The 19,230-nt window shown below is 41.9% G+C and overlaps 1 protein-coding gene across 2 annotated transcripts in view; it reads left to right on the plus strand.

The window, feature by feature from the left end:
* The first annotated feature begins 1,817 nt into the window (after positions 1–1,817).
* Positions 1,818–19,230, plus strand: part of LOC125763492 (uncharacterized) — a 57,979-nt gene continuing 40,566 nt past the window's right edge. Inside the window, exons 1-2 of one of the 2 annotated variants that reach the window (XM_049426742.1) lie at positions 1,818–1,992; positions 4,657–5,694. The gene's annotated coding sequence lies outside the window, so the exon portion shown is untranslated. The remainder of the gene's footprint in view (positions 1,993–4,656; positions 5,695–19,230) is intronic. The other variant, XM_049426743.1, reaches the window with a different exon arrangement.

Consider the following 19,230-nt stretch of genomic DNA (forward strand, 5'->3'; position numbering starts at 1 on the left):
GAAAGAGCCCGCTGAACTTGACCTTATGAACTTTGACTGGGGCCAATCGACCGATCATCGTTCAATAAGAACGAGCTTTGCATTGTCCGGAGATGAACGGACCTCGCGACCAGGGGTGATGACAACAATGCAGTGCGGTAGGTGCGGTGCCTAGCAGCAAGAAAATTTAGTTTAATTGCATTGCTTTGAACCGGGCGTACTCGGGCAACAGTTTCCATCACGGCCCTTTTTGCGATTCGATCAAACTCGATCGTGCGCGGCACAACACCATAAGCGATCGGCTGCAAAACAGTTATGAAACGAATTGCAGTAACTGTACGCCATGCCTACATCGATGCAATCGAACGAATCGTGGCCATCGTTACCGGGTTGGCTTCGGTGATGACTTGGGCCATGCTGCGCCACAATGGAAGCGCAAACTCCAATTGCAAACCCCTAACCGAGCCAATTGATATTGGTTTAATTTTTCGCTCTTGACTCAGTGCTCCGTATCTGACCCTGTGCCGAGTGAGGTGCGTCCGCCACAAAACAATGCCTACCGAAAAAGGGTGGGCGCATGTTTGGTTTGATTTTCTCTAAAAACTTGCAAACGATTCAAATCAAAATAGACAAAAGACCTTGAGGATCCATTCTTCTGCAAAAGAAGACCACATCGGCACATACCTAATCATAAAATCGTGCCATTCAATTATCACTCGTTGCGTACGAGAGCGGCAACAACTCATCGCGTGGCAAACCGTACCGTGCTCCAGCATGAAATGCCCGGGTAGGCTCGTTCGCAATTGTGCGTCGGTCCCGGTCAAGGTTCGGCCTCGATGCCTCGATGCCGGATGGTGGATTGCGGATGGTGCAGCTACTTCCGAGCGCAACAGATAGGGGTTGCTCACGTACCGAGCGAAACACCCCCCCTTCTTCCCACCACCTTAGAAAAGCTCCGCACTGCAGTAAAAGCTTCGAGCACTCACACCGTGAGTGCTGCGCGCCGAGTGACGAAGAAAGTGTACGGGGTAAAATGGTGTGAGTGTATGTTGGGAAAGCTTGAGCTTGAGGGTGCGCAACAGGGTTGCATTCGCGAGGGTTGTTTTGATACGGAACTGTGGAAAGACTGTTTTCACACTTGTTAGAATGGGAATTAATAGGAAATTTTGAAAGTAGCGCATGCATGTCATAAAAAGTTAATGTTTCAATCTAATGGGGCATTAAGGATTTTTATTTTGATACTTAATTTGGAAACAAAACACAAAACAAATCTTTTAAATTCCCTCTAAAATATTTCATTTTTAAATTAAAGTCGAACCTATGTTAGTCATGGCGGAATTTTGCAACGAAAATTTTTTGTGTATAATGACACAATATATTATTTAAAATGACTATTAATTGAAATAGTTTATTCAATATATACTTCAAATTTTCATTTACTTATGCAATAAAATTTAATTTGTTTCAGATGGTTTATTCTATGTTTTACCTTACAATAAATATATATAAATATAAATATAAAATTTCATTAGTTTCAGATGGTTTATTCAATGTTTTACCTTATAGTAAATATGCTTAAACCGTTCGTTTTACATGTGTTTGATATTTAATAGTATGGATATTAAAATGTTACAGAAAACACATGTTTTCCGCACAGATGCAGCGCACCCATGAGCGGAAAAACTTCGGCACAGCGAGCAGAGTAACTCAGCCGACAATGGGCCACAACCGAAGCTTTCCGACCAGCCCACGAGTACCTTTGCCGACAAGTGTAAAGTCCAGCTGAAGAAGCTGGAACCAGGTGAAGCGGACCACAAATGCAACGGTCTCGATACAGCGTTTGTGTCTCTCGCTCTCATTTCATTTCGATGCGTTCAACGGTACGCACGTACGCGCCGTAGTGTCCGTGGTCGTTAGTTTGTTCGTGGTTTTTCGATAGTAACAAAATAAAGAGAAAAAAAAGGCTTCTTACCGTGCAAAACATATGAAACGGTACAGTTTGTAGGAACGAAGGTTGGTTAAATATTAAACATTAGTAAAGGGGTTGATGTACTGAAGAACGTGCGATTGTTGCTGGTGTAAAAGTGTGATTAAAAATGCGTGTGTCGAGTGAGAGTTAGTGTATAGCGCACTGTATGCACTAAGACCGGCTAGTGATTGTTCTGACGTGTGGTAGTGGTGTGATCTTTAGAATAATGTTTCCACCAAGAATGGTTGATCGACAAAACGAACGGAACGGATTTTGTTTTTTCATTGACGAGAGTGGTTAATTTGCATGGTACAACGAATCGAAGCACAACGAAACATGAATCAATTGTATCCGAAGAGCCATCATCAAGTGTTCTGGAGCCATTACTTCCATGTAGCCCAGCTGAGATACAAAAGCAGTTACAACACCAACACCACCAAGGGCCGTGTTAGTGGACAATCGAACTGTCATCAAATGTGAAGTAACATACACGCCACACGTTCTCGTAATAGGTATTTGATGCGGTTCGCTTCGTTCTACCCGTGGTGTGGTCCTGAGGGGGCAGGTCTGGAGGCTCGGGTGCGTGCGAAGGAGATCCGGTGTTCCCGGTTTCGGTTGGTTGTGCCCTTTTTTGGCACAATCCACAGCCGTCGGACGGTCGCAACGTTTCCGTCGCACACGCAAACAATCGAACAAAATCGAATCGCTTTCGATCGGACCGGACGCCATCGATCGATTGCACGATCGCTTTCGCAAAAGGAATATCGTTCGTGGTAGAAAGGCAAACGGTGCGACAGGGGCTGATTGTATGGGTGAAGTGATGCTTCAAAACCCTTTTTTGAGCAATCGATAAAAGACAATCGTTAAATCAGTTGCTTCGCATTGAACCGCCAGACAGTTGTTGGCCTTCTCGAGTGTTGAGTGCGGCAAGTGACTGGCGATCATGTTTTGAATGCAACCCACGGGACATTGCGCGGGCAGCACGAATGCACCTTGCACCTGCACGATAGACCGTTTCATGCGCTTCGTGTCTCACGATCAGATTGGTGTTGTTTTCCAATGTCTTTTTTTATTTTTTGGTCAAACAAAGTAAAGGGTAGACAATTTTTTTGCATTACCAGTAAACTCCGATTTACTTCGCGATCGGTTTTTCCAAGCTGTGGTGGATTGGATAATCCTAAATTGGTTCACGTTAAAGGTGCCAAGGGTGGAAAAAAGAGAGAAGAAATAATTAAGAAAAAAAAAACATGGTTTGCAATGTCCGGCTTATGGTGTTTATTATTTGTGGACCATTGTGGTTACAACGATTCGTATTTTTTTTGTTTAATCAACAACAAGGGTTTGGTATAGAACCCAACATTGACAATAACAGTGTCTCGTGATGTGATATTAGCTTTTTTTTCTCTCCTTCAAACCGGTCTCTCTAAATCGCTGCAGTACACTAAAACTGCACAGGTTTGCAAATAGTCGTATGTGGCCAAATATTAGCTCTGGCATAGAAACACGCCAGCAAAAAGGGGGAATTAAACGAGAGTAACAAAAACAAACGTAACGAAAATAATTGACAGAAGGGCAAAACGTGTGCAGCGGTCGCTCCTTGGCACTCGTGTTACGAAGCTGATCCGGTAGAAGAATGTACCCTATTTTCGAAAGTCTCCCCCAAAACGACAAAGTAACGCTGTGCATGGGGCGTTACCAGCTTTTTAGACTATTTGCAGGTAGTGCGGTTGCATATTATTTGTGGACTTAAAGGTTGGCGTAACGTTTGCTGCACACAACGCCGCTTGCGTATGGAGGGTTTGATTTGACTTTTACTTTGCCAATTTAGTCGATATGGTTCATGGTGATTATGGTGTTGATTTTAAAAGGGATTGTTTGATTTAAAAAAAATGTGTGCAAATTAAGGAAATTCAATTATGAAATATTTTTGCTCTTATGCGCCGCTTTTGTGAAAATGCTGGCGCATGTTGATTATTTATTTAAAAAATATTTACATTCCACAAAAATGATTCCTTCTTGGCTACAACATGATTGTTCATTTTTTAAAAATTAATTCACTTATTAGGGTTTTCCGTCTCAATAATGTTCTGCAAATAATCTTTGAGTAAACAACAAAGTTTTATAGCTAGAATACAACTTTTTTGTCGAAAAAACCCACTTTGACTACGTTTTACGATTTCTTTAGCATTTGTTTTATAACGTCTCTGCTGAAAATAGCAATAAAAAAGTGAAACGTGCCTGAAAGACAACGAACATACGATCCCATACGATTGGTCGCTTTTTTGTCGTTAACATAAGGAATGGAGGATTTTTGTTTTGTTAACCACATACCACGTTGTTTCATTCGGTTTGTACCACCCGAGCCCCGTACCACTGTTAGCAACCGTCACCAACAGCAACGGACAAAATGGGCTGCCAAAGCAACTGATTGCACTTGAACCGCATCGGTGTTGTAAATAAAACATGAACCGAGTCCGTTGCCAGTTCTAAACCGTTGCCTATGTAGAACGTCTTTTGTGTGCATGTTTTCTTTTCTTTTGTGCGTTGATAAAACGTGCCAATTAATGTCGATCGGTAGTGTCTAATGTAATCGTTTATTAGAACAAAAAAATACCGTTAATGATGATTTTTATTTGGCTCGTATTAATTTTAATTTCTAATTTTCACTTCACCTGTTTGTTTACTTCTTGTGATTCCTTTCCTTCCAGTGACTTTCCTTTAAACGTGTTGTTATTATTTATGGTTACTCAGTCCGTCGTGAAGAACGGAAGAATTCAATGATGGCGTTTTAGTGAGTTACGGCAGACGTAGGTTTGTAGTAGTGCCAAATAGTGTGAAGGAGGTGTGATTGAACTTGCCACAAAGGAAAAAGCCTCTAACGTTTTTTTTTTCTGTGTGCAACGACACGTGTTTGTGAGCTGTGAGGAATTTGTAGTGAAGTCAAGTGAGAAGCATAAGAAAAGTGAACAGTGTTAATAAAATTAAATAAAAATACAAATTACGCAAACGAGTGCTAGAGTGAGTGTGTTTTCGTTTTTGTAACGCACCGGTGATAGTGTTTGGAGAAAGCGTGCGTGTAACGGTCGCAAGAACGCGCCATTATTCTTCTTCATCCGTTCCGGGTGCGTATGCGACTTCGCGACCAGAACCGCCGCAAGGTGTGTGGTTGCTTTCTGGGCTTTCGAAATTTCCACCCGTTTTCCATCCGTACGCCAAAGGGGGATGAATAACGTTCCAATTCCCAGACTCACCTGCAAAACCTTCATCGTTGTCATCGTCGGCCAGATGCTTTCACCTGCGTTCCCGGCGTGTCGTCTGTAAAACCGAATTGGCGCGTGTGTGAGTGTGTGTGTGTCCATACAGGGTTGAAATGAAAAGGAACCCCACGGATATAAATAAAGCGCAAATTAAATAACTCCACCAAGGCAACAGAGGCAGACAAACAAAAAAAACCCCCCGATCCAAACAGTCCAGCCAGCAATCTACCCTTTTTAGTTCTTTGTATCCCTTTTTCGACCCGACCCGTATTACCCGGTGCTGTGTGTTGAGTGTATTTTATCCTTGGCGAACAACACCTTTCTGGCAGCCTTCGGTTTCGTTGTTTGCGTTACCGTTGCTTCGCGTTGCTGCGAGACCGCGTGACCTCCACAAACGAGTCGGTTGCGCTGCTGGAATCCTTTTGCAGCAACAACAGGCAGGACACGTGCCATTGCTCCATCGCTTCCGGGCGTACGCTATCGATACAGGTGAGTAAATGGCTTCGTAACGGGGGGTTTTTAGTTTAAATATTTGTTACTAGGAAAATGTCACAAAGCATTCGCTTTTGCTTTGGAAAACAGTTTTGCCAATGGTTTTCATCATTACCACAAATATGAAGCCCACTGGAAGCCTACGAGCAGCCAAATGGGAACCAGTGGGATCTTGAGGGGGAGAATTTCGTAATGAGCTAATGCATCCCACGAATCATATTATTCATGCACGCTGTTAGTCAGCATCTGATTAGCTCGGGGTTTTTTTTTTGCTTGTCTACCGTACCCTGTAATTTAAAACCTTAAAGTAACTACGCATTCGCTACGTTCCCGGCAAAGTACGAAGTTACGCAAGATGCGCTAAAAGCAAAACACCAAAAAAAAAAAAAACACACACACTAAAATGATCGGTTCAATCAGCAAAAACAAAAATGAACAAAACTAGGCCACGGGATGCGTTGTGGCGTTGAAGATAGTATCGTAGCTAAAGTTCACGTGTTATGCCATCAAAATAAAGCTGCGTTTGATAAGTAGTAGTAGTTGTCGGCTGAAGGGTAAATATTTGGCAACTCTTTCGTTTCTGTTTGTGTGTGTCAGCAACTGTCAAAGGATGCTTTTAAAAATGGTGTGTTTATGACGGTATCGTGCGGTATCCAATCGATCGTGCTGTAAGCGAAATGATAATTGTTGCAATATCAGATCGGTGCTTATGGATCTGTTAGTTAATTGCGTGTTAAGTGGTTAGCTATAAAATAAATAGCTACAAAAATAAGTGTGAAAAATTTAATATGGGTCAGCTGTTGTTTACAAGGGGTTTTAATGAGAAACAAAGTGTAAAGTGATTTTTTTAAGGTTTTTTAGGAGGAAAAATAAATTAATCACTTCGAAACAAAAAAGCTTTCAAAAATCTCATTTATGTGCTTTTCTTCATATATTTTCAAGAACTCTTGATTGTGCAAAATCTCATTCTAAAATTGAACATTGAATAGTACTCTACAAAACTATGGGGAATATTAATTAGAGAAAGCTTTTAAAAAACTTTAATATAAAACTATCAATAATAAGAGAATGAACCGATCTCATTCCAGGAGAAAATATTCCACTTAAACTAACGAGAATACGGCAACGTAAAACAACGTTTATTGCACCCATTTCTGTGTCATCCGCTCGTCAGAATGCAACCGAAAGGGGGTAAAATATGCAAATCGCTTAGCAAAATGAACCAGCACGGGCTAAAGGGAAACCACGCAGGAAATATTGTGAATGTGCAGCCGTTTACAACGATGCACTCACTGGTTGTTGTTATCCAGTTGCAAACGAATGGTGAAAAATATGACCCAATACAATTTTCAATTTTCACTTACTTTATACGAGCGCCGTTCCATTGCGTTGAACTGTGAGAGCGATTGGCTGGTATACCATTTTGAAACACAACTTGAAGTGTTGTTTTGAATGTGTGAAAAAAAGCATCAAACAGCGATGATTCGATTACGAACGGTGTAGGTTACGATCGTGTTGTACCTCATTTGCTATGCGACTTGAAGTGGACTCTTTCGTCCCCATTCTCATGTGACACTTGCGTGTTTTTATGAGCTAGTTCCATTACTTCACCTTGCTGCGTACTGTCCAAAAATCGTACCAAGCTTTTTTATGTCCCTCCACATCGTCTTCTGTTTAGTTTAATACCCAAACGGGTCCAGTTTTCTTAAGATGAGTTGTTACTTTACATGCAATGAAACGATTTGTTTGAAATTTCTTTCCTTTCTTCGCTGCATTCTGAACGATTTTGGGCAACATTTTATGTGAATTTCTATATCCAATTTTGTACATCGGCACCTTAAGGCTTTTTGCGGCAAAGTTACACTGAGCGGCCGATATCCTTCGGCACGCCGAAAAGTGTTACAAGAGCAACATTTCTTTCTGAGCAGCTTTCGACAGCTTTGTAACGGATGCGCGTTTGCTTCCCTTTCTTGGACACCAAAGACATCGTCACGTTTCGGCTACGGCTTGATCAAACAATGTGCAGCTAATGGGACCGAACCAATACGGGCCTCTGTGTGCGTACCAGCCAAAGTCCTATCAAAAACAGCTCGAACCAGCTGTCGGGCGGACGAGCACCCTTGCCGGGAGAGTGGCGAGTTTGGCGCAATTCGGCTGCAAAAGTAGGCCAACTTGGCGTTTAATCGAACGCGCTCGTTTGAAGCCAATTGGCAGTCCCGGTGGCAGTAAAGCCTTCGTCTCATTTGAAACCGAGCCCTTGCCGAGCGAAAAAAAAGAAGCTCCCGTTGGCCAGGCTTTTTTTTCTTTTCGAGCTCCATTTTGAAGATGCAATGTTTTTTCCGATGTGTTTTTGTTGCGTGTCTGTGTGTTATCACACATTCTGTAGGAGCTTTTCGGGATGGTTTGGACCTTTTCAGCTACGGTGTTTGTTGTTTATTTTCACTCAGCAGCTTCTTTGCAGGCTGGAGGTTGAAACAAGCGGTGTCCGGCCAGGTCCGGTGCAGCCCGCAAACACAGGTAAGTTTTGGTAACGGGCCAGGTCGGATGAGAATGTGGCTTTTTTCCACTCTTCTTATTTCGCTCTCATAAAAGCCCTAAGTACCGTGGGGTGATAGCGGTTTGTTGTTTGTGGCGTACAGTTTGAAGAACTTCTTCGCGAAGTTTTTTGTGGGCCGGGCTTTTCTTTTTTGTTTGGTTGTTAAGAGCTTTCCTTCATGCTCGTGATTCGGAATCGATTTCAAGTTCTTCTTAGTTTTGGGAATACGAAGCACAAGAGAAAAATAAAACTTTCTTACCACAACACTCTAACGAGGTTTTCCGGCTTGGTTTTTCGTGGCCTTCTATATTTTGGTGGAGCTACCTCATCAGGCCACCGACCAAATATCTGCCACTTCTGGTGGAATGCTTTTCAAACATTTTATTATGCCAAATGGAGTCTTGCTATTGAGGAGAGGCATTGGATTTTGCCATGCCGTGCTGTGGAGTCTCAATCTGAGTACATCTTACCTTACACAGAGGATGCTCGAAGATGTTCTTGTCTGTATTCCCATCGCAATCGGAACAATACGCGCGGATCGGAGTCAAACCTGTTGATTTACGAACCTTCCCGTGGACGGAAATCGCGTTGGTTTTTTTTGTTGTTGATTCTAACCGACCATCATTGACCGCCCATTGAACGGGTTCGGTTTTATGATGATGGTAGCTTACTGCCCCGATGGGAATGCAACCTTAGAAGTGGAGATTAATTCCATTCCACCCAGCTCCAGCTTACCTTGGTCGCGCGCTTTCTCGGTGATCTATTGTAAGCGGACGTGGGGGGGGTTTTTGGTCTGATTGATCGGAAATTCACCACGAGAATGAGTGGTTGGTTTTGTGGTGGATTACGCAGTAAGCCACATCCGGCAAAAAGGCACTGGTTAAGGTCGTGCCGAGTGGCACTTTTTTAATGTCTCTGTTTAAGGGGTACGGAGAGTGGTACGATGCCGGTTCTTCATTTACCTCGTTTGCGGCTTATGATGATCTCGTCACACTGTCCTGCAGCTGCTAATTAATTTCTGATGTGCGTCGGTTGGCGTTTTGTTTGGTGTGGTCTTCCGACCCAGGGTCAACACTGCCCAATGGGAGTTTTGCCATAATCTTGTTCCGATGTTGTGGTAGCTTCTCACGGGTTTTGCTTTGCCCAGAAAGTTAATCCCTGCTATTCTGTATAATTCTCCACCGTGCTTTTTTCACGGTACGGATGTCTTGGAGAATATTTCTTCGGGAATTTCTTTCATCCGGCTCGCGATCGGAGTGCTATTATGATGGGTAGTATAAAAGAATAGCGTAACCGAAATAGCATCTCCAGTCGGAAATGGGATAAGTCCCCCCGGCACAACTAATGAGCACACTAAAAATGAGAACATTCAATCTTGATCTTATGAAAAAGTAAAATTGTAATGAATCTTTAACTCTGTGGAGTTATGGCGGTGTTTTGCGTTTTTTTCTCTCTTTACTCCATTCTTCTTCGTAGCCAAATATTCTAGGTCTAGGCAATTGGAACTTGGAAATTGCCTATCGTTCAAAAAGGGCACAAAAGAAAACGTCGGAAATGACCTTAAAAGTGGAAATAGTTTACCACGGCCAAATGGAATCAGCAGAACGATTGATGTGGAACCGTGGAACCGTCTTCTAGCAAATGATACAATTTTGTTTGGTACTGTTGCTTCTTCGCTTCTTCGAGCTCGACCGTTCGATCTGGCACTGACGGTGCTAACGGAACCCTATGCTTTCTGTACCGGGTGCCAGGGTTTGCCGACTGCGTGCTCATCAATTGCCGAAGTGAACGGGAAAAAACATACCTTCGCCAGGGCGACGATGTATGAGGGTCCACGGTGTACTTACCGTGGATGATTGAAGAAACCTGATGAACTTTTCTGCGCTAGAGAACGCACCGTTGCCGGGTCTCTTGGGAGGCTGGCAGAACGATAGGAAGCTAATGATGCACTGCATTTTCGGTCGTCATCACCCCCTGGAATACAGAAAAATGAGTGCGAGAAGGAGGGTAATCGGAGCATACGTTACCTTCGTGGTTTGGCCGTGGAGTTCTGGGTGTGTTTTCTTTGATGTGATTCGATGGATTGGGTGGTACAGAGAGGAGTAGCATAGGGATGGATGAGTTGGACAGTCTCACGAGAATCGGAAGCAACGACCAATCAGCTTGGAAAAGTCCACCGTCACTCTCCACCCTTGTCTACCCATCGACACACGGGTAACGAACGACTCTCGGTCGGTGGTTATGATACTTCGATCGAACTCGAACATGAGTCAACATACGACACCGCACGCCCGAGTCGTTGGTTCTCGCTTACGGTTCGATGGACCGTTAAAAAGAGGAGACTTTTAATCTCGCTTGCCAAACCAACCCCTAACATTAGCACGGACGGGTGGGGGGAGGATGATGGCGATGTTAGTGATGGTTGCTGATCAGTGCTAATGATGTTTGCAACACCCTTCATGGGTGCGGTGTGTCTGCTCACGTTCTTCGATCCGGAAGATGGTTCTTGTCGTGATGATAGCCACAATAGCTTCCTCATCACACAGCTGGCCGTTGGTACGAGTTCGTGCAGAATCTGTGTTTCAATCGATGATGGATTGTTAATTAAACTATTTTAGGGATGAATGACTGCCACAAGATTTGTGCTAGTGATCATTATCAGATTAGTGTGCACGGTTTTCCATCCGGCTGGTTGGTTGGAAACTTGTTTGCCACTGTTGTCATGGTGTTGTTGGGTGTGAACATGTTATTATGCTGCCCGATTAGTCTTTATAGTGGGCCACAGCTAGATGGTTTGATAAACACAGCGATGAAAGTTGGTACAACGGAGTTTAAACAAGCCATTCGGTATCCGTGTTTAGTGCATGGAACCATTTTATTTGAAGTAGTTTCTTAGTATATTTTGAAGCTTTAAAAGGTTGTTAATTTTCGCGATTTTATTACTATGTCTTTATGTAACCAATTTATACGTTTCCACCCTTCTCACGTTATTGAATCAAAGCGACGTAAAAATTGCCGCTCAATAAGGCTTATTGAAATTATGAACAAAGTACACACCAATAGCTCACAAAATTGATATCCTTACAACCAATAAAGCTATGGATTATGTGACCAAGCGAACGGTAAATCAATGGCAGCTTAACGTGACAAATTGTATTCGTTGCTTATTACGATCGTGCTGCGTCTTCTTAGATAAAACATTCCATGTTCCGTTACGACGCAACGAAGCGAAAATTGTTTCTCTTCTTTCTGCGACTGAAACGGCATTGTTCGTCCGTGACATGTTCTGGTACGATTTAGTTGTTGGTCGCCAAATTAAAAGCCCACGCCAGACGCATGTGGCAGCATGTGAGCAGGTTTAGAGCAACAGTCAAATATATTTCTTCTGACACCGTGCTGACAGCGGGCCCGGTCTGGTACGGTCTGGTACCGGATGTCGTTGATTATTTGCTTCCTTAATGCCACTTGATCGAACCAATCGAGTGTGTCCGATTGGTTGATAGTGGATGAAGAGAATGATGATGTTGCTGATGAAACAGGGGTCAAGAAATCCGATAAAAGCCCATTAACTGTGGGCAGATCTTCCGCTAGCATTGCGGTTCGTTTCATCCATGTCCTTTTTTCGGCTTGGTTGATATTAGTGGTGGTGTATAAGAAGGACATCGTCATGGAAATAGCCCCGGGACTAATAATGGTCACATACATACGACGCATACTGTAGGAAGCGGTCAGCACCTGACACGCGATTCGTTTACTCAGGATACAAATGGCATATCCACCCGAGATGACGGTCGGGTCGACATCTACCCAAATGTGACACGAAATGATACGATTGTGCTGTTTTGTGCCTGATGCTGCAATACGGCATACTACCTTGTGTCGTTCTTCTTCATAGGTGGGATAACTTCTTCTGTCTCGATTCGCTCTAGATCTTCGCACCGAATGTCGGAAGTGGTCGGGACAAGACAGAACCACACATATGAACAGAACATATTCCTGACGAGCCTCCGGAAAGTGGCCCAAAAACCGAATCCCTCCCTAGCATTGTTTATTTAACACTTCAAACCAGCGAGCCGTTGCATATTTTATGCTCTCGTTTGCCGGTATTTGTCGTCATGGCCGCTCGGACCCGACAGGACTTCCCTGAAGCCGGATGGTGCCATGTTGTTTGACTTCTCCGACGAAACGGGAACCAAAGCTGTGGTAATGCATGTGGTGATGGTTCGGTTTTTTGGCCAAAAACCCGAAGGCTTGTGAGGTTAGGCAACATTTCCCTTGCCGCTGTTTGTGTTTGTCTTCTTATCGTTTTCATAAATGAAAATGAGATAAGTTTGTTGCCCGGGATACATTATATTGCGCACGCCACCACGCCACTTCCGCGCCACTACACTCTGGTCGAGCTATTAATATGGCTCAGCGAGTGAGGGATACATTTATTCTACAGGATCGTTGTAAGATAAAAAAGAGATCAAATATAAACGTCAAGGATATGTTGCAGCTTATAGCTATAGCAAGCGCATGGGGTTACGGGCAAGCAATACAACGCTCTGACCCACAAGAAATGATCGTCCATCGTGGGGCTGTTTACATACATATATTTGTAGTTGTATGTGTGTGCGACAATGTTTATGTATGGTGTGTTGTTTCGTTTCCTATTGCTTTGGGTTTTATTTTTTATCGTCTTTACCGCTTCAAATGGCGAACCACGTTCGTAAAAGTATATGAAGAAAATGAGGGGCAATAAATCTTTCACAACCTCCACCACATCCTAGGTACCGATGCGAAAGAACTCACTGCTTGGTTGCGATGATACGGCGGTGGTTGATGTGGTTTTGCCTTTCTGTCCACCGGTTCAATGTGATTCCGGTCCGGTGGCAAGGTGGCGATGGATGGGTAATTGTTTCTGCTATTTTTTGCCGTTGCTCCTTCGCTGTTATCATTCATTCATTCGATTTATGTGAGAGTGTACCTTACTCGAGTGAGCACCGCTGGAAATATGACGCAGGTTAGCTTACGCGTGCTGGAAGGAACGTTCCGTGGCGTCGCGTCGTTAAGTTATGACGCGTCCATAGTGTGCATGATGTACGAGCTGCAAGAATGAAAATGGTGAAAATGCGATCCGATTTGTCACTTAACCTCGTCACTACATGCTTTGCAATTGTTGCGTTTGCGAACGCAAACTTATTTCAACAAATTCGCATTAAAATACATCAATTTATAAATTTTTCTAAATTTCCTAAAAAAAGCTAAGGCTATAGCCTTAGGATATTTTCAATTTTTTTAAATTTTTTTATTATTATTTTTCACTCTTTTTTTATTTAAAGCATTACTTGAGTGAAAAGAAACACACTGCAACCAATTGGCATTAAAATAAATCAATTTCATTTTTTTTTGCAAAATACCCAAAAAATCGTAAGGGGTAAGCCTTATAAAATTTTCGAGTCAAAAATTTTTTAAAATTTTTTTTCTGATTTTTTATTACGTTTTTAGTTTAAAGCATTATTTGAGTGAAAAGAAACACATTGCAACAAATTTTCATGAAAATATATCACATTTATAAGTTTTGCTAAATTGCTCAAAAATGAGGAAAATTTTGCATTTTCTCAAACAGGGTAAGGAACTTGGTTCCTCGAATAACTTCTGGCACAGACATCTGAGAACATGGCTGTCCAAGAAGAAAATGTAGCCATTGATGCCATCTATCGACCACAGGTTAAAGATTGGCGATCCGTTGGATACCGACCGAGTTATAGGCAAAACTTGGTGCAAAAATGAGGAAAATTTTACATTTTCTCAAACAGGGTAAGGAACTTGGTTCCTCGAATAACTTCTGGCACAGACATCTGAGGGCATGGCCGTCTAAGAAGAAAATTTAGACATTGATGCCATCTATCGACCACAGGTTAAAGATTGGCGATTCGTTTGATACCGACCGAGTTATAGGCAAAACTTGGTGCAAAAATGAGCCTTAGTAAATTTTCGTTTTGTTGAATTTTTTGATTTTTTTATGATTTTTCACTCTTTTTTTTGTTTAAAGCATTACTTGAGTGAAAAGAAACACATTGCAACCAATTGGCATTAAAATAAATCAATTTTATTTTTTTTGCAAAATTTCCCAAAAAAATCGTAAGGGGTAAGCCTTATGAAATTTTCGAGTTGAAATTTTTTAAAATTTTTTTCTGATTTTTTATTATTTTTTTAAGTTTAAAGTATTATTTGAGTGAAAAGAAACACATTGCAACAAATTTGCATGAAAATATATCACATTTATAAATTTTGCGAAATTGCTCAACAATGAGGAACATTTTACATTTTCTCAAACAGGGTAAGGAACTTGGTTCCTCGAATAACTTCTGGCACAGACATCTGAGAGCATGGCCGTCCAAGAAGAAAATGTAGCCATTGGTGCCATCTATCGACCACAGGTTAAAGATTGGTGATCCGTTGGATACCGACCGAGTTATAGGCAAAACTTGGTGCAAAAATGAGGAACATTTTACATTTTCTCAAACAGGGTAAGGAACTTGGTTCCTCGAATAACTTCCGACACGGACACCTGAGAGCATGGCTGTCCAAGAAGAAAATGTAGCCATTGGTGCCATCTATCGACCACAGGTCAAAAATTGGCGATCCGTTGGATACCGACCGAGTTATAGGCAAAACTTGATGCAAAACTGAGCCTTAGTAAATTTTCATTTTTTTGAAAATTTTGATTTTTTTATTATTTTTCACTCTTTTTTTAATTTAAAGCATTACTTGAGTGAAAAGAAACACATTGCAACCAATTGGCATTAAAATAAATCAATTTTATTTTTTTTGCAAAATTTCCCAAAAAAATCGTAAGGGGTAAGCCTTATGAAATTTTCGAGTTGAAATTTTTTAAAATTTTTTTCTGATTTTTTATTATTTTTTTAAGTTTAAAGTATTATTTGAGTGAAAAGAAACACATTGCAACAAATTTGCATGAAAATATATCACATTTATAAATTTTGCGAAATTGCTCAACAATGAGGAACATTTTACATTTTCTCAAACAGGGTAAGGAACTTGGTTCCTCGAATAACTTCTGGCACAGACATCTGAGAGCATGGCCGTCCAAGAAGAAAATGTAGCCATTGATGCCATCTATCGACCACAGGTTAAAGATTGGCGATCCGTTGGATACCGACCGAGTTATAGGCAAAACTTGGTGCAAAAATGAGGAAAATTTTACATTTTCTCAAACAGGGTAAGGAACTTGGTTCCTCGAATAACTTCTGGCACAGACATCTGAGGGCATGGCCGTCTAAGAAGAAAATTTAGACATTGATGCCATCTATCGACCACAGGTTAAAGATTGGCGATTCGTTTGATACCGACCGAGTTATAGGCAAAACTTGGTGCAAAAATGAGCCTTAGTAAATTTTCGTTTTGTTGAATTTTTTGATTTTTTTATGATTTTTCACTCTTTTTTTTGTTTAAAGCATTACTTGAGTGAAAAGAAACACATTGCAACCAATTGGCATTAAAATAAATCAATTTTATTTTTTTTGCAAAATTTCCCAAAAAAATCGTAAGGGGTAAGCCTTATGAAATTTTCGAGTTGAAATTTTTTAAAATTTTTTTCTGATTTTTTATTATTTTTTTAAGTTTAAAGTATTATTTGAGTGAAAAGAAACACATTGCAACAAATTTGCATGAAAATATATCACATTTATAAATTTTGCGAAATTGCTCAAAAATGAGGAAAATTTTGCATTTTCTCAAACAGGGTAAGGAACTTGGTTCCTCGAATAACTTCTGGCACAGACATCTGAGAACATGGCTGTCCAAGAAGAAAATGTAGCCATTGATGCCATCTATCGACCACAGGTTAAAGATTGGCGATCCGTTGGATACCGACCGAGTTATAGGCAAAACTTGGTGCAAAAATGAGGAACATTTTACATTTTCTCAAACAGGGTAAGGAACTTGGTTCCTCGAATAACTTCTGGCACAGACATCTGAGGTCATGGCCGTCCAAGAAGAAAACGTAGTCATAGGTGCCATCCATCGACCACAGGTTAAAGATTGGTGAAGAACAGAATCTTTGAGAATTATTATATTTTCTTGAGATTGGAGTTTTGAATGACTCTTCATTCAAGATTCATATAAATGATTCTGTTCATAAAAAACATTAAACACTAGTGATTTGTATAAATTCAAGCACTCTTGACAGGGATGTAACTTTTTATTAGTTTTCCCTAAAGTTAGAAAGATTAATGTTGCGGAAATAAATCCGCTTGACATTTAAAACCAAGCAAAATGTTGCATCAGCGCTGTTGTCTAGCTCAAGCCTTTGTGCTTCCCTCGTTTTCATGTCGTAAATCCTCCAACGTGATGAAATGATTCTAATTTGTTTAAAGAACACCCGCTGTCCTGTTGTGCGTTGAAAATCGATTATTAACCGTCCGTTCGCAAGCAGCGAGCCGTCCTTCCGAGAGGATAATTCCTGCTTCAATCATAATGGACGAAACATATTACCCCCGCAACAAAAACACAGCAGTAACCGTAAGTAACAAGATTGCTGCGAATTTTTCTCACGGAACTTGGTAGTTTAAAGGAGTGTAGCATACAACAGCAAAAAAATACCAACAAAAAAACCTTTGATCCAAACTTGTCTGCTACACCGATTTGGTGTCCAGCATGGTTCAAGGTTGGTGTTGATTGAGCTATTTTGGCTGAAGTAATAACTTAGGCTATTATGTCTGCACCCGTTTCGGGCTGGGCAGGGTTACAGTTCCGTTCGCATTATCTTCTTTTGCTCGGTGCCGCCCGCCATCAAAAAATTGCAAAGTCCGCGTGATCATAAGCTTCAAGCGCTAAGCGTTTGCCGTGTGATCTGTGATCAAGACCACCGGCTGTGACTGGCCCGGATGCTGAAACGCCCCGAACGCATGAAATGTTTTGCTTGTCTTGGGGAACTTATCTAATCATCAGCAGCGTGCAACGGGATTGTGTTTAGAATGTTTTACTGCTCCTTTTCATGAATATCAGTACACCAAAATCAACAACCAGAACCATCGCTGTTAGCTGACATTTTTCCTGTTCCGTTCATTTTGTTTTATTGAAAGCTTTGAAAATGGAGTGAGATTTTAAACAGGAGGGTTTTTGGTGTGTTGAAGTATAATAATCGCCCACGCGCCCTAACCGAACGACCACCCAGAAGGAAGGGATCATAAATTGACGCTTTTTGGAAGTTCCAGCAGAACATTCTTTTGCCTTCGGGTGACCTCCTGGCGTTGGTCTTTGGCATGCAAGGCATGGAAGCAAGATACACCATCGTCAATGTGCAATCGACCCCCTCTCGAATGATCTTTTTGCAGGGAGTAGCTCAACCTGTCCAAGGAAAGCGTGCCGCAAAACTTCTCCATCAAACCGAGCGTTCTTTGGTGGGCTTTCGCGAAAGTAAATTTAACATTGCTTTACAAAAGCGGCCTACACCAAATTGTAAACAATGGCACGGTGAATAAGAAAGGCCCGAGATTAATAAATGTGTGTTGTCCTTTGAATTTATTGCTCCTGCAGCGAATCGGGTTGATCTTTGGATCGGGATGGGTGGTAACAACACGAGAGAAAATGGTAGAAAGAGGGAGGGCGTTGGGTCACAAAAGAATGATAAATATATTGAAACACAGCCAAACTAATACCGGTCGAAATGGAGAGCTCCCACCGTGAACCGTGAAGATGAACGAAGGAGGTTCGGACACGTGGGTTCCCATAAATCACCCGAATCCGGTCCTCCAAGGAATTGATGGCACCCGGACGATTAGAAGGTCTCGGGATTCGTTCGGCTCCGGGTTCGCTGGTTGACGGTGGGGCCGTCTTCGTGACTGAGACATTTTTCTTCCTCCGATTTGTTCGTACATCGATGCTTTATGTTTACGCTCGTTTGCTCGTTTTGCAAGTGACCAAAGATTTTCCTTCATGTGTTTGTATTACCCTGCCGGTAGGAAGAAAATTCTAAGTCGAGATCGAAAAATAAAAACCGAACCACAGCTACTTGCTCAGCTGGAAAACGGTACCTTTCGGTGGTGGAAGAAAAAAGAGAAGCTTAAACGAATCAAATGATAACGGCTGTACCGTGCGACATACGGGAAGTGCCATGTGTAAGGTTCACCCGAGCGTGGAAATGAGGGAACGAAATTTCCACCGTATGCCGTCGTCGGCTCCGTAAGATTTTTTGTGCAGGGCAGGCAAAAGCACACCCAAGACCCGACAAAACGATACAACAAGTTGAACGGAAAAACGCGTGACCCTCGATGTTACCAGCAGTTTGTACATTTTATGCAAATTTTTCTTACCTTTCGAGCTTCGACCGTTGTGGGTCGCTGTGCCGTCGGGGGGTAAATACATGGGTACTAGCGGTGGCATAAAATGGATACTAAGCGACGGGATTAGGGCCGCTTGTCGCACCAATCGTAGAACGCACAGTATTACTAGCTTGTCGACGAGTTGTTTTTCCGTTGATATTATGTTGCTCGTAAAATGGTCAGCAAAGACACAAAAAAAATATACATACACACAATGGTGCCCTTCGCGCGAATCTCTAGGTCTAGTTCATAAACCGTCAGTTTATGGGGACGAAGGTTGCAATGTGCCTTCGGTTGTAAGCGAACATCGAACAAACGCATCGAAAAATGGTAATATTCTGCTAGATGTTATTATAGCTACGGGGCGTCCGGGGGCAAGGATATCCGTATGTTTATGCTGCAACTACGGCCATAAGAAAACAGTAGAATTCAATGTAAATGGTGAGGGTGATTTTTTTATTCTCCATCCCTATGAATAGGAATGTAAGGTGTATTGATTTTGAACAGGTTGTTCTACCAATGTTCATGTTAGCTGGCAGCAATGCAAATAGTAATGGAGCATAAATTGAATGTAACCGCACGCTTCTTCTGCTCTGGAATATTTGCTAGTGGAAGAATGTTCTTTTGTGTCCGGCATCGGTTCGGTGATACTTCAAACAGTGGTTG

The sequence above is a fragment of the Anopheles funestus genome, chromosome 2RL (genome assembly GCF_943734845.2).
Source record: "Anopheles funestus chromosome 2RL, idAnoFuneDA-416_04, whole genome shotgun sequence".
NCBI lineage: Eukaryota > Metazoa > Arthropoda > Insecta > Diptera > Culicidae > Anopheles > Anopheles funestus.